Raw genomic sequence first — 16508 nt, 5'->3', positions numbered from 1 at the left:
TATTTATAAATATTTTAGAAATATTCTAGAGATTTTTAGAAATTTTTAGAGTATTTTTATGTAATTTTTGGAGGTCGTTTGGTATTTTTACTAAACGAATGAAGTTTCGACAAAAAAAATGTCCAAGCCGAGAATTGAACCCACGACCTTTGACTCGGTCAAAACCCGGCTGACCAGGTGTGCAAACGGATTTTTCTGTTTAGAAAAGGTAGCGAATTTATTTAAGATAGTTAACAGAATATTGGATTATAAAAGGGATAAGTTGATCTTGGATTTGTCTGTTTAGAAAAGGTAGCGAATTTATTTAAGATAGTTAACAGAATATTATAAAAGGAATAAGTTGATGTTGGATTTGTATGTTTAGAAAAGGTAGTGAATTGATTTAAGATAAGTTAGCAGAATATTGGATTATAAAAGGGATAAGTTGATGTTTGATTTGTCTGTTTAGAAAAGGTAGCGAATTTATTTAAGGAATTAACATAAATATTAAGTTATAAAAAGGGATAAGTTGATGCTCTGTTTTCCCGTGACTTAAATCATTCTCTCCTTCTCTTTTGCGTACGATGGCGGAGCTCGGGCAGAAAATGAAAGGGAGTTAGGGCATCATCTCCGGCGGTCGGCCAAGGTCCTAGAAGCCCTTTTTGTTCGGTTGTAAGTCCAAGAATCAAGGTAAGTGCTTCTCACCTGCAGTAGGAGTAGTTTCGGACCTTTGTTCTTCTTGAATTCGAAGCATGAGAAGTACTTATAGTGCAGATTTTTAATTAAGCCTATAGTGCAGATTTTAATTAAGCTTATAGTGCAGATTTTTATGTAGGCTTATAGTGCAGATTTTAATTAAACTTATAATGTAGAATTTTATGTAAGCTTATAGTGCATATTTTAATTAAGCTTATAGTGTAGATTTTAATTTAGCTTATAGTGCAGATTTTAATTAAGCCTATAGTGCAGATTTTAATTAAGCTTATAGTGCAAATTTTTAATTAAGCGTATAGTGCAGATTTTAATTAAGCCTATAGTGCAGATTTTAATTAAGCTTGTAGTGCAGATTTCTTAGAGCTTAAAATGCAGATTTCTTTAGAGCAGATTTCTTTAGAGCTTGTAGTGCAGATTTCTTAAGAGCTTATGGTGCAGATTTCTTTAAAGTTTATAGTGCAGATTTTTTGTGGAACTTGTAGTGCAGATTTTTGGTGGAATTTATAGTGCAGATTTTTAGTGGAACTTGTAGTGAAGATTTTTGGTGGAACTTATAGTGCAATTTTTAAAGAAAAAGATTATAGTGCAGTTTGGTTAAGTATTATAGTGCATAATTTATGTTTGCATAGTATGCAGAAATAGTGTAGCATAGAATGCAGAATCTTCATTAGTATAGTATGCAGAATTTTGATTAGCATACTATGCAAATTTTTGTTTATACATTTCAAAGTTAGAATTTGTTTAAACATTTTAGTTTTTAAAGAAGCATTCTTTCATTAGAGGTATTAACAAGTATAAGAAAGATAAAGAAAAGAAAGAAAAAGGCCAAGGCCTTAAGTAGATCCCAAAGTCAAGACTTTAAGGATTTTGGCACACAAGGTGCTCGTTAAAATGCCAAGGCATTTAAAGAAGAAGTAATTAAGATAAATAAGCCTATAAATCAATATTTTACTTTTATCAGTGGCACTGTGCTGGACTCTTAGTTGTCCTTGGGTTGGGCTTCCATAGTCGTCCCTAGGTTTAGATAACCTAGTAAACCCTACTAGATTCGGGACTAGCTATCTCGGGTCTAGTTAGGGATGTGCGCATAGCAAGTACAGTTGCCGGGCTCATCAGCAGTTTGATTATTATTTTTATCTATTATAAAAATAGTTTTCAAAACTTCACAAATCAGTTTTAGATTTATTTTATTCACGTGCATATTCGAGTTTTGTGAGTTAGATAGCGCTTACTAAGCAATTTTGTTTATAGTTGCATTTCCTCTTACTGCAGATAAAGGAAAGGAAAAGTTATAGCAAAGGAAGGCGACAAGGAGGTGCGGATGGATGTGTGATGCCTGGACTATAGAAGCCTTGGGACCTAGCATAAGAATTTATTAAGATTGTCATTTATTAAGATTACCATTTATTAAGAATGTATTAGATGAGACATTTAGTCTTCCGCTGCTAGTTAATTGTATGTTTTGAGTTCTCCGAGAGTTTTAGGAATTTCTATCAACATGTGAACAAAGATAGTTAAGTAAAGTTAATAGTCCAGTAGCGCTCTGCCCTCATAGACCAGTAGTGAGGAGGGTGGGGTGTTACAGTTGGTATCAGAGCAGTTCCTATTCTCTAACATCACACATCAGCACCAACCTTGCTGTCTTCAAGTAAGAAAGTACTTAATTTTTAGTATGCTTTTCTTTATTCTTTACAGTAAAGAGAAATCCTTAGAAGTATTAGATTATATATACAGAATAGGGAGATGTTTAGAAGTGCTTATAAAGTTAAGAATTCTGCTTAGTTTCTTTTACATAACAAGATATGTTCTGGGATGGTGATATGATCCGGGGACCTAAGCCCGGTGAGCGCGCCAGAATCAAACAAGATGTGTTCTGGGATAGTGGTATGATCCGGTGACCTAAGCCCGGTGAGCGCGTCAGAATCAAACAAGATATGTTCTGGGATAGTGGTATGATCTGGGGACCTAAGCCTAGTGAGCGCGCCAGAATCAAACAAGATATGTTCTGGGATGGTGGTATGATCTGGGGACCTAAGCCCGGTGAGCGCGCCAGAATAAAGGGGAACTCCAGTCCTAAGTTCGGACCCCTACCAACCTAGCGCTAGGGTAGTTGTCTGATCAACAACTTATGTTACGGTACTACTAAGTGCAACTAGGCCACCATAATAGTATGTTTATAAGTATGCATGCAAGTATGTTCAAGTCATGTTATATTTATATTTACGTTTATGTTTAGGTCCACGTTATGTTCATGTTATGTTCTTGCCTATGCATATGGACATGCTTGTGATCGAGTCTATCATTATGTTTAGTTCATCTACCATGCTTACGTTTATGTTGTCATGCTTATGTCATTGCTTATGCTTATGTTCATTGAAAGTAGGTTAGGAGGTCCTAAGATACCTTTGATGTGGTTTTCCTTAGTATATTAGATTATGGACGCTAACTAATGCATGTATAAGGTAGAGAACATGCTATAGAATTATTTTAAGTTCGAGGATGAACTTTTTATAAGATATGGGAGATTGTAACGACCCAATTTTCCTCATTAGGAGTTCTAAAAGTTCTTAAAAATATTTAGAAATATTCTAGAGATTTTTAGAAATTTTTAGAGTATTTTTATGTAATTTTTGGAGGTCGTTTGGTATTTTTACTAAACGAAGGAAGTTTCGACAAAAAAATGTCCAAGCCGAGAATTGAACCCACGACCTTTGACTCGGTCAAAACCCGGCTGACCAAGTGGGCAAACGAATTTTCCTGTTTAGAAAAGGTAGCGAATTTATTTAAGATAGTTAACAGAATATTGGATTATAAAAGGGATAAGTTGATCTTGGATTTGTCTGTTTAGAAAAGGTAGCGAATTTATTTAAGATAGTTAACAGAATATTATAAAAGGAATAAGTTGATGTTGGATTTGTCTGTTTATGTATCGACCACCCTTCTTACTACTACTACTACTCTCTAAGAGTGACCGTTACTTATCTACTACTCTACTTATCCGGTTTATTAAAAATCTCTAGGAAAACCCTACCGAAAAATTTCGGCAGAATCTCCCCTGTACCGGTGACGATAATCATAAGTACATACATATACAAAGCAATAACATCACCACGCAGTTTATATATAACTAAAAATAAACTATCCTAGCAATAGTAAACAAAAGAACTCCAACAATAGGAAATAACTCAACTACAATGCGGAATAAACTTAACATAGACAAAGGAAAACTACTAAAACAATCTCTATCAATTTAATAACTGAAAGAAAACTCTAAAGAAGGAGTCTTGACAGTTTCCTTAGCAAACTCATGATCTCTCCATAGTCCAGCCATCACACACCTTCATCATCACCACCTTGTCGCCTTCCTTTCATACTTTAGCTTTTCCTTTATCTGCAGTAGGAGGAAAATAGTATCTATAAGCTAAAAGCTTAGTAAGTGCTTGCCTACTCACAAAAACTCGATATGCATGTATATAACGAAAAACATGCTAAATCTGAATGCTTAAAAGAAAGCTACTCATGCTCATCTACTAGTAAATAAATCAGATTAACTGAAATACTAAACATGTAATCATGCTCATAAATAGCATAGAAATCATATTAACTGAAAAGCTAACATGTAAAGCTACTCATGCTATACAAGAATAAAACTATAACTGCATGCTGAAAAGCAAATAAAGCTAATCATGCTAAATAATCTAATAGCAAGAAATCAACTAAATGATAAGACATATAGTCATGCTAAAATAAACTCATAAGGAAGCAAATGAAAACTGATACTGCATGCTTCAAATAACAAGAAGCTAAACTTTCTAATTCTAAACATATTTGATGTTTGTTTCATTTGTTTCCAAAAACTTTTACTTTTATACTTCAAAATAATAATCAACTTCTCTTGGGCCCGACATTGTACCACTTTGGTATTTTACCAATTTGCGCGCATCCTTAATAAGAGTCGAGGTAGCTAATCCCGAAACTACTAAGGTACTTCTAGGCCTTGTGCCTAGGGGCATCTTGGAGCCCATCCCTTGGACCTTGTGTCCGGTACATGCCCTTTAAAAGTAAAATACTTTTTATCTTTAAATACTTCTTATAATAAAATGTCTTGGTATTTTAATAAGCACCTTGTGTGCCAAAATCCCTAAAGTCTTGACTTCGGAATCTTACTTAAGGCTTTAGCCTTTTTCTTTCTTTTCTTTATCTTTCTTTTACTTATCTTTTGGTAATTTAGTAGAGGATCATAACTAAAACCAAAAGTAGATCTGTTCATGCTAAATGAGGTAGTAAAGAAACTTAAATCTAAACTGCATACTATCCTAAACAAATTCTGCATGCTTTGTTAACAAAATTCTAAAATACTATAAATACATGCTATCCATGTTCATTGCATATCTATAAAAACTAAAACTATATATTGAACACATGCTATTCAAGTTCATTGCATATATATACAGAAAACTAAGCAAAGCAATAAGAAAATCTGCTTGTCTAACCGCAATAAGAAAATATGCTTGTCTAATAGCAATGGAAGCTATTGGTGAAGTAAACAAAACATGTTTCAAAATCAAGCAAAACTGAAAGTCATGTTCTTCTTCTCTTGTTCATAATATAGGCAAATATTGATTGACTTTGCATGACCCCTTGGACCTATTCTGTATACAAATCACAAACGTGCTTGGAATTAATGACTTAAATGTTAAACAAGGAAGTATCCACCTCAGTAAACAAAACAAATTGATCATTGCTCATTAAGGTTGATACGGATCAAAGAAGATTCCAAGTTTTCAATATTAAAGCACTCTTCATAAACCAAAACTAGAATGCTGGCCTCAAACAAAATCAGATATTTAAATACTATCATAAAAATTACTATTTCAATCAGTAATACCATATTCCTTATAAACCTTTTAATTGAATCCAAACAGAGACATTATAACATCTTATAACCCTTTTAGCCATGGTTGTCACCTTGAGGTTTGAGTTAATTTATATGCTCAGTTGCGAACTCTGTAGTTCAATCCTTAACTTGAGAATTGTACTAATGGTTCTCACAAGAAGGAATACATGATAGTACAAAATTGAGTAAACACTTAACCTTAAAATGCTATAGGATATTTCCTTTTCTTTTCTTCCTAATGATCTTATCACCATGGCCATCACGTTTCTAAACTCTCCATAGCCATCAATTTCATTATAAGCATCCTGATGGTATTCAACAGAATCTAGCCAGCATTACCAACATCAAGGGAGACATTTATTCCATTATTATCACAAAGCATGAAACTAAGTAGCATAGAATCCGATCAAAAACGCCAAGCACCCTCAAGCTGTCCAAAAGCTTTCGGGAACAAGAAAAAAGAACCAGGAATAAATCTCGGAGCTATCCTACCGCAGGTGAGAAGCACTTACATCGCTGTTCTTGGACTTACAACCGAAAGGAAGAAGAAAAGCTCTAGGGTTTCGAGTGAGGTGAAGATCTCGGCGATTCCTCTACGTCTTCACCTTCTCCTCGATGAAGGGGATCAAAATCGGCAAGGTTTGCCGGAAGAAAGCCTTCGTCGGCCGCCGGAGAAAGGAAGCCTAGCTCCGCCGCCTCTTTCGCCCGAGCAGAAGTCGCGACGCCGCGCAAAAGAGAAAGAAGAAACGAGGGTTTAGGTTACGGGAAAATACCTAAGTTCTCTTCTTATAACTAAGGTTCTTATTCTCTAACTACTGCTTAAGTATTATTTACTCCTTCCTTAATTAACAATCGCCGCCAGCACAGCCGGTCAGGCGGGTTTTGCTCGGGTCAAAGGTCTCGGCTTCGAACCCTCAGCCGCGCACTTTTAATTCCAATTTATTTTAAACGTTCCAACTATAGCTTAAATATATTCCGCTACATACTTGGTTAACAAATCACGCGCAACCCAGTTGGTCAGCCGGCTTTTAACCGAAGCCACAGATCGCAGCTTCGATCCCTCAGCCGCGCACTTTTTTTCCTCATTTATTCCCTAATCATTAACTATGCTATAAGTTTAATTCTCACCATATAAGGTTAACAAAACCGTGTAGCCCAGCTGGTTAGGTCGGTTTTGCTTGGGTCAATCCGACCCGAGGTCGTGGGTTCGAATCTCACCTTCAACGTTTTTTTTTTAAACTTCTTTCTTTTTGTAACCCTACTAAACGACCTTCAAAAATTACGTAAAAATACTCTAAAAATTCCTAAAAATCTCTAGAATATTTTAAAAGTATTTCCAAATATTTTTATGGACTTTTAGAACTTGAAATAAGGAAAATTGGGTCGTTACAGTTTAGAAAAGGTAGTGAATTGATTTAAGATAAGTTAGCAGAATATTGGATTATAAAAGGGATAAGTTGATGTTGGATTTGTCTGTTTAGAAAAGGTAGCGAATTTATTTAAGGAGTTAACATAAATATTAAGTTATAAAAAGGGATAAGTTGATGCTCTGTTTTCCCGTGACTTAAACCATTCTCTCCTTCTCTTCTGCGTACGATGGCGGAGCTCGGGCAAAAAATGAAAGGGAGTTAGGGCATCATCTCCGGCGGTCGGCCAAGGTCCTAGAAGCCCTTTTTGTTCGGTTGTAAGTCCAAGAATCAAGGTAAGTGCTTCTCACCTGCAGTAGGAGTAGTTTCGGACCTTTGTTTTTCTTGAATTCGAAGCATGAGAAGTGCTTATAGTACAGATTTTTAATTAAGCCTATAGTGCAGATTTTAATTAAGCTTATAGTGCAGATTTTTATGTAGGCTTATAGTGAATATTTTAATTAAACTTATAATGCAGAATTTATGTAAGCTTATAGTGCATATTTTAATTAAGCTTATAGTGCAGATTTTAATTTAGCTTATAGTGCATATTTTAATTAAGCCTGTAGTGCAGATTTTAATTAAGTTTATATTGCAGATTTTTAATTAAGCTTATAGTGCAGATTTTTATCTATGCTTATAGTGCAGATTTTAATTAAGCCTATAGTGCAGATTTTAATTAAGCTTGTAGTGTAGATTTCTTAGAGCTTAAAATACAGATTTCTTTAGAGCAGATTTCTTTAGAGCTTGTAGTGCAGATTTCTTAAGAGCTTATGGTGCAGATTTCTTTAAAGTTTATAGTGCAGATTTTTTGTGGAACTTGTAGTGCAGATTTTTGGTGGAATTTATAGTGCAAATTTTTAGTGGAACTTGTAGTGCAGATTTTTGGTGGAACTTATAGTGCAATTTTTAAAGAAAAAGATTATAGTGCAGTTTGGTTAAGTATTATAGTGCAGAATTTATGTTTGCATAGTATGTAGAAATAGTGTAGCATAGAATGCAGAATCTTGATTAGTATAGTATGCAGAATTTTGATTAGCATAGTATGCAAATTTTTGTTTATGCATTTCAAAGTTAGAATTTGTTTAAACATTTCAGTTTTTAAAGAAGCATTCTTTCATTAGAGGTATTAATAAGTATAAGAAAGATAAAGAAAAGAAAGGAAAAGGCCACGCCCTTAAGTAGATCCCAAAGTCAAGACTTTAAGGATTTTGGCACACAAGGTGCTCGTTAAAATGCCAAGGCATTTAAAGAAGAAGTAATTAAGATAAATAAGCTTATAAATCAGTATTTTACTTTTATCAGTGGCACTGTGCTGGACTCTTAGTTGTCCTTGGGTTGGGCTTCCATAGTCGTCCCTAGGTTTAGATAACCTAGTAAACCCTACTAGATTCGGGACTAGCTATCTCGGGTCTAGTTAGGGATGTGCGCATAGCAAGTACAGTTGCCGGGCCCATCAGCAGTTTGATTATTATTTTTATCTATTATAAAAATAGTTTTCAAAACTTCACAAATCAGTTTTAGATTTATTTTATTCACGTGCATATTCGAGTTTTGTGAGTTAGATAGCGCTTACTAAGCAATTTTGCTTATAGTTGCATTTCCTCTTACTGCAGATAAAGGAAAGGAAAAGTTATAGCAAAGGAAGGCGACAAGGAGGTGCGGATGGATGTGTGATGCCTGGACTATAGAAGCCTTGGGACCTAGCATAAGAATTTATTAAGATTGTCATTTATTAAGAATGTATTAGATGAGTCATTTAGTCTTCCGCTGCTAGTTAATTGTATGTTTTGAGTTCTCCGAGTGTTTTAGGAATTTCTATCAACATGTGAACAAAGATAGTTAAGTAAAGTTAGTAGTCCAGTAGCGCTCTGCCCTCATAGACCAGTAGTGAGGAGGGTGGGGTGTTACAAATGGTCCTGCTCAATACACACATAGTGTACTAGTGTAATTTTATAGTCAAGATAAACTAGTACCAAATTACACTACAATCATTCCAATGGTTTGTCCCAATCCATCTTGGTTGTGAGCTACTATTTATAATTTATAAGAAACTGATAACATGATCTTCTGTGTGACACCACATACCATGTTATCTACAATATAAATTAAATGGACAACTACATTTAACATAAATGTAGACATTTGACCAATGTGATTCTTATTACAAAATAAATGTTCATTCAATAAATGTTCATACAAAAAGCTAGGCTTGTAGTATACATCTTAATAATCTCCCACTTATACTAAAAGACTATGCTGCCATAAATGCTGCCATACATCTGATTCCTATCCCCTCAACATGCCGATCAAAAGCTCTCGCCGGAAAGTCCTTAGTGAAAGGATCTGCCAGGTTATCTTCTGATGCAATCTTAGCGACAACAACTTCTCCTTGTTTCACGATGTCTCGTATCAGGTGGTACTTGCGCTCTATGTGTTTACTTACCTGATGGACTCGTGGTTCCTTCGAGTTTGCTACTGCACCACTATTATCACAATAAACTGTGATAATTTTTAGCAAACCAGGAATCACATCCAAGTCCATCAAGAAGTTTTTGAGCCATACTGCTTCTTTGACTACCTCTGAGGCTGCCACATACTCAGCTTCCATGGTGGAGTCTGAAATGTATTTCTGCTTAACACTCCTCCATGTTATGGCTCCACCTCCCAAAGTAAACACATATCCCGAGATAGACTTACTATTGCCCCTATCTGATTGGAAATCCGAATCCATGTAACCCACAGGGAGCAAATCATCTGCCTGGTAAACCAGCATATAATCTCTAGTCATTCTCAGGTACTTTAATATATGCTTTACGACAGTCCAATGTCCTTGTCCAGGGTTACTTTGATATTTGCTAACCATGCACACGACAAAACAGATATCAAGTCTCGTACATAGCATTGCATACATCAGGCTTCCTACAGCTGAAGCATAAGGAACTGCCTTCATATCCTCTATCTCTTTTGATGTCTTAGGAGACATCTCCTTTGATAAAGGTACTCTATGCCGAAAGGGTAAGAAACCTTTCTTGGAGTTTTGTATGCTAAAATGAGCAAGGATAGTATCGATATACGAAGCTTGGGATAAGCACAACATCTTTTTCTTGCGATCCCTTATTACCTTGATCCCAAGAATATGTCCACATTCTTTCAAGTCCTTCATATCAAATTACTTGGACAACCATACCCTTACGTCTGACAACACTTTGACATTATTGCTAATGAGTAAAATGTCATCTACGTACAATACAAGAAATACCACAACGTTTCCATCACTTTTCTTGTATACACAAGACTCATTCAGACACTGAATAAATCTATAAGACTAGATTACTTCATTAAATCGGATATTCTAAGATCTCGAAGCTTTCTTTAGTCCATAGATAGACCATTTCAGCTTACACACAAGATGCTCTTTGTCTTTCGCAATGAATCCCTCTGGTTGCTTCATATGGATGTTTTCTTCAAGACTTCCGTTAAGGAAAGCTGTCTTGACATCCATTTGCCAAACCTCATAATCCATATAAGCAGCAATAGATAAAAGAATTGGGATAGACTTTAGCATGACTACTAGTGAAAATGTTTCCTCATAATCGATTCCCTCTTTCTGAGTATACCCTTTTGCAACAAGCCTTGCTTTGTAGGTTTCCACCTTCCCGTCTATCCCTCTTTTTCTTTTGTAGACCCATTTACATCCAATGGTTTTTACTCCATTTGGCAGTTCTACAAGCTCCCAGACCTGATTAGAATACATAGATTCTACTTCAGAGTTCATTGTACTTTGCCAAGATGCTGCATCTTTATCTTGGAGTGCTTCATCATATGTCCGGAGATCAAGTTCATGTTCACTAGGGATCAAGTCCCACTACAACAAATTTGACTTTCTACAGTGCGCAAATATGCTATCTGCAGCGCGCAACGCATGCTGCACAACTGCAAGCTATTGAAAGTTATAAGACATTGAAAGCGTGCACTACACACTGCGGTTAAAAGCAGTCGCAGCGCGCACTACGCGCTGCAGTTAAGAGCAGTCGCAGCGCGCACTGCGCGTTGCGATAAGAGCAATCATAGTGTGCACCATGCACTGCGATTAACATCATTCACAATGCACGATGCATGTGCAGTTAAAATATCATACAATTACCACTAATATTTACATAAAATATATAATTCAAATTTTAAATTTAGATATTATCACAATTCATCTATCACTTAAAATAGAAATAAAAAAATTATAAAATGTGAATAGATAATTTTTATTCATATAATAATCATTTTAAAACTCATACAATTAGCTAAATCAACTACAAAAATCATGAATCGCTAACAATCAAATATTTCACTATCAATAATGTTCTAACATTGTTTTAATCTAATATGCATCCAACCGTGTTCCCCTGGCCACAAGTGTTCATATCATTCTCAAGACTTCCATCTTTTGTTTCTTGAGCTAATCAAGAGATAAATATATTATTTTAGAATTCGATTACAGATCAATACATAAGTTGACATTTCATCTATTGGTTCTCTTGCCAGGCGAGTGCAGAAACTAATGACATATAGTAGTAAATAACCCCAGGACTGATCAGTTATGAAAGGTGTAGTGTGCATGCTGAGCCAAAAGACTTAGCAACAGATAAGATCGTCTATGTTTGGCTGTGATCCTGTTACGCGTAGGTGGTACAATATTTAGATGAATCTATAGGGCAACGGAAGCTTTCATCTGGAGATCATGTTTTCTGGTAAGGAGCATAGCTAATACTCCGGTTGCAATATCAAGTTGCTTTACACAGTGGCATCTTTCAAGGATTCTTACTTGGTTATACAATAAGTATAAAAGGCATACAACCAGCATGAAAACTTGAATACATTTCATTTCAATCAGCCAAATTTGCCATGTAGAGTGTAGATTTAGGTTGAGAATCAAGCAGGCCAACTCAATTTCAGCAGAGGTATCTAAGCAGTTTATTATTCAAGAGTTCTGGAAAATCTTAATCTGTCTATCTGACATGGTATCAAAGAAAAGGGTTGGTGAAACTGGCTAGAAGAGATTCAAATTCAAGAGCATCTGGGTGATAGGCAAATCTTCCAACATCTTCTATCTGTACAGTAATTGTAGGTTGTCCATTGGTAATTTCATCTCCTGCATAAGAAGCATAATGCATTGAAGTACTGCCATCATTAGAAAAGCAAGGGACTGAATTAGGCATGGGAATCAGATTATTATTCATGGAAGTTAATGCGTCAATCAGCATGGTAGATTGACATGGACTGTTATCCTCGGTAAACCAAAAATAAGTGAGCTCCAGATATTGGTCATTTTCAAGTTCTAATAGCATAGAAGATAAAGCAATTCCCTCAAGATTGTCTCCAGACGCCTTGTTGTTAGAATTCGTCTCATGAGAATATATATTTTCTAATTCAGTAGAGATTTCCTCAGGACCTATGGAAGAGGTTTCATCCACAGTTTTATTGGGAACAACTGAATCAGGGACCTCATGATGAGCATTCTCTCTAGGTGGAGAGTTATTAAGAAACTCTAAAAATTCATCCAGTAGTATTCCATCAAATTCAAGAAGATCATAGTTGGAAGATGTCTCAATGACAGCAGAGGTCATAGCTTGCTCAGTGATAGGATTAAACAAAGTAGTCTGACAATCTAAGGATTCTGGACCAAGAGGAAAAGAATCTTCAGTAGTTGTGTCATCATTATAATCCTCTTCGTTAAAAGGTGCACCATATTGCTCCACAATTTTAGGACCTGAACCACTTTTCTGGAAGATTTTGCAGACAACATATACATCCTAAAAGAATCCAGCATCAACCAGTTCCTTGCTTTCTAGTCTGTACTCATACATCATCCAGTCAGTTCTGCTGTCTTTTGGAAGCTTTCCTACATGAAAAAACAAAGATTTCCTCATCCCAATGGTAGAAGAGTTGTGAACAACATCTTTATCCTTTCCAGTAGCCATTTCCAGTTGTGCGATTTGCTCTAGAGCCATTAGGATATTTTCTATCTCTAGCACAGAAGAAGTACCACTCAAGGTCTTTGTTATGCAATTGAGATTTGCCTGGGAGATCCCAAGGGGCAAATTTGTACAATTCAATTTCAGTAATAGCTTCAAAACAAAAAGGCTTTTAAACAACAAACAGGTTATTAAACAACTAATTCTCTTTTAGAACAACAAACAGGTTAAATAATATTGCTCTTTCTAAGACTAATAACAACAAACATGTTATGAGCATAGAATTGTACCAGATTGTGTTCCTCGACAGCTCCCTTCTTCTCATTTGGCTTCCCAGCTACCAACATTTCTACAATGATTTCCTTCTTTTTCTTCAGTTTGGTGCAGTGCTTCGTCGGCTTTAGGTGGAGCGTCTGGAAGCCCACCATGGCTCTCAGCAACAACAGCATGCCCTCCACCTCCACCCCTTTCCACTCGGCTCCATCACTCGCAACATGCTCGCCACTACCTCCATTGTGCTCACACAACCCTTAAGCATCAGTGTTGTCTCTCCGCAAGTGTACGAAAATATCGCAAGTAATATAAAAGATTATCGTATCCATAGGGACTGGAATAAGCACTAAGAATATCTCAACGTGAATTAGCTAAACAACAATTCAATGAGTTAACAAGTACAAAGTAAATCTACAAAGGTAAAGATACAAATGAAAGGATAGGAAACAAGAATAAGGACAATGATAAGGGATGTTCTAGGAGTTTTGGTTTCTTTGTAAGGTTATTCAATGTAAATGATCTACCAAATCTTATTCCTTAATTGTCTATCATTTGTAGAAGGTTGTCGGTTCTCTCTTGCAATAGACAACCGACCTAGGACTCAAATCTACACCTAGATTGATCAATTAGGAATGAATCTATGTTGTCCTTACACGAGCTTACCTGTCACGTGCGTCCCTAGGATAATCAACATAAGAATTCATCTCTCATCAAACTCATCTAGATATAAAGATTAATGCACAAATCTATCCTACCCCCTTGAATAACCTAATTTTCCCTTCAAGATAATCCCTCAAACGTCCTTACACGGGCATGTTCCTGTCACGAAGATCCCTCGGAAAATTGAATGAGGAATTACCTCTACAAGATCCACAAGATATCCAAACCCTCAATCAAGCATGGTAATTAGGCACAATTACAACATTCCACACAAGATCAAATAGATACAAAATAGGGCAAAATCATAGAAATGAGAAATTGGCATATCCACAAGAGTTTTACATTAAGATATCCTTACAAATACTCCCTCCATCCTAGAACAAAATATCTACTCCATAAATCAAAGAAAGAATCTGAAAGAAAGAAATATTACAAGCATTCTTGATCTCCCAAATCCAAGAAAAGAGAGAAAGAAAACTTATCTACAAAGAAGAACGGTCTTCGGATCCAATCCCACGATCTTGGAGTCGAATCAGTGAAGATCCTCCCTAGAATTGCCAGAAAATTCCTCCAAGATGAAGGGAAATCACCCAAATCTTGCTTTCTTCCAAAGGGGAGAAGATCCCCTTTCAAATCTTGAAGAAACCTTTATATAGAGGTGAGGTTCGGGCGTCACACGACCCCGAAGCACGGCCGTGTGAGGTTCACACGACCAGAGCTACTCTCCTCTCTGCCAACCTTACACAACCGTGTGTGAGACACGGTCGTGGCAAGCATCTACCATGACCCCCCTGCATGGCCATGTAGATCTACATGGCCTAAGCTGCCTCTGCCTCTGGAAACCTGGCATGACCATGTGGTGCACACGGCCAGCACTCTCTTACCCACTAGAAAACTCACACGATCGTGTGGTATACACGATCGAGGCTTCTCTGGTCTTTGGAAAACTTACATGGTCGTGTGGTGTACACGGCCTAGGCTTCATTGGGCTTCAAAACATGGCACGGTCGTGTGAGGTTCACACGGCCAAGCCATCTCCCTTCTCTGTTGCAGCTACACGGCCTCTCATCTCTACATGGCCTGGGCAACCTCCCATGGCAGGGCCGTGTATGGTTCAGGTAAGGTGTCTTCTTCCATTGCTTCGCTCATAGATTTGGCCTTGAACATGCATTTTTCACCAAATTCGACTCATGCATACAGAAAATGCACAAAAGAAGATCTCCGAACAAAGAGAGTAAATATGCTAAAAAGGAAAGCTGGGAGTATAAAAATACGTATACAAAGCATGTGCAAAGTATGTGAATGTGCGTTAAAACATGCTAAACAAGTGTATACAATCTACGCACATCAATCAGCTTTGACTCAAACCTGCTCGGCCTCTCCACCAGTCGATCACATCTACCTAGTGGATCCCTAACAACAAATCACTCGAGGAACGACGCGCTTGTCGCCACCATCTTCTTGGCTTGCCCCCATGTGTCGTCGAACACGACGAGGTGGATGGAGGACAAGGGAACCCCCTCAGTGGAGAAGAGGGAGAGATCCCTGACGCCGGGGAAGAGGAAGATAACGAAGGGGTGAGGCCTCTTCCCCTGCCTTTAACCCGACCGGCGCCGGCTCCACCATCATAGCCTTCGTCCTCTACTCATAACGAGAAGGAGGAGGACAATGATAGCGGATGACGAGGGGCCTTTCTTCGACCTCGAGTTCGCTGTCGTTACAGATGACGAGGAAGAGGATGCGTAGGGAGAGAAGAGGGGAGGAGGTGGAGAGGGAGTTTAACTTCATTGTGGGCACCGATGGAAGCTACGGTGCGCATCCTCTTCCTCGTAGTCAGTTGGCAGAGTGTTTGCAGGCAGAGAGGGTTTGCGACAGAGAGGGGTTGCAGAAAAATATAGCGGAAAGAATTTGAGGGAGAAAGAATTTGGTTTTTTTTTGAAAGGCAAAGGGTCTGTGGGCGGAAAGAATTCATAAAATCTTTAACAAATTATTTACAACGTACAAAAGTAAGATGTTGTTAATATTTTATTTTAATAAATAATATTTATTGATCATGTGTATTTGTTTACCCATCATTTATATAATTATAATAATATTAACAGTGCACTATGTACGCTGTTAATATTATGTTTTAACAACGCACTTTATATGCTTTAGAAAAGTTTATTGACAGTGTACTTTTTTTGCACGCCGTCGTTTGTATAAATATTATACTATCCGCAGTGCACATAATTAGACATGTCGTAAAAACTATTATTAACGACATGCTCTAATTGCATGCCATTAATGATGTGCTGCGGAAAGTCATATTTGTTGTAGTGTCCGAAGACTCTCCCAAAAGCATGAATCTATCAGGTTACTTAACAACCCTCCCACTACGACGAGGCACTTCTTATAATCGTACATCATTTGTGACACGTGTTGCAGTTTCTTGTGGTATCTCATCTTGTACCATTGGTATTAAAGTAGATGTGCCTTCTCTTATTTCCTCAAGAACAATTTTACTCATGGGCTTGTGATTCATTACATAGCCCTCTTCTAAAAATCGGGCATTGGTGCTAACAATGACCTTCTGATCTTTAGGATTATAAAATAAACCTCCTTTTGTTC

General features: G+C 37.0%; 1 pseudogene; it reads right to left on the bottom strand.

The window, feature by feature from the left end:
- Window positions 1–12014: 12014 nt before the first annotated feature.
- Window positions 12015–13393, bottom strand: LOC121972350 (annotated as a pseudogene).
- Between the last annotated feature and the right edge of the window lie 3115 nt (window positions 13394–16508).

Source organism: Zingiber officinale, chromosome 4A, assembly GCF_018446385.1.
Source record: "Zingiber officinale cultivar Zhangliang chromosome 4A, Zo_v1.1, whole genome shotgun sequence".
In the NCBI taxonomy this organism is placed as follows: domain Eukaryota; kingdom Viridiplantae; phylum Streptophyta; class Magnoliopsida; order Zingiberales; family Zingiberaceae; genus Zingiber; species Zingiber officinale.
The sequence above is the reverse complement of the archived record's forward strand: the minus strand, read 5'-3'. Positions and strand labels throughout refer to the sequence as shown.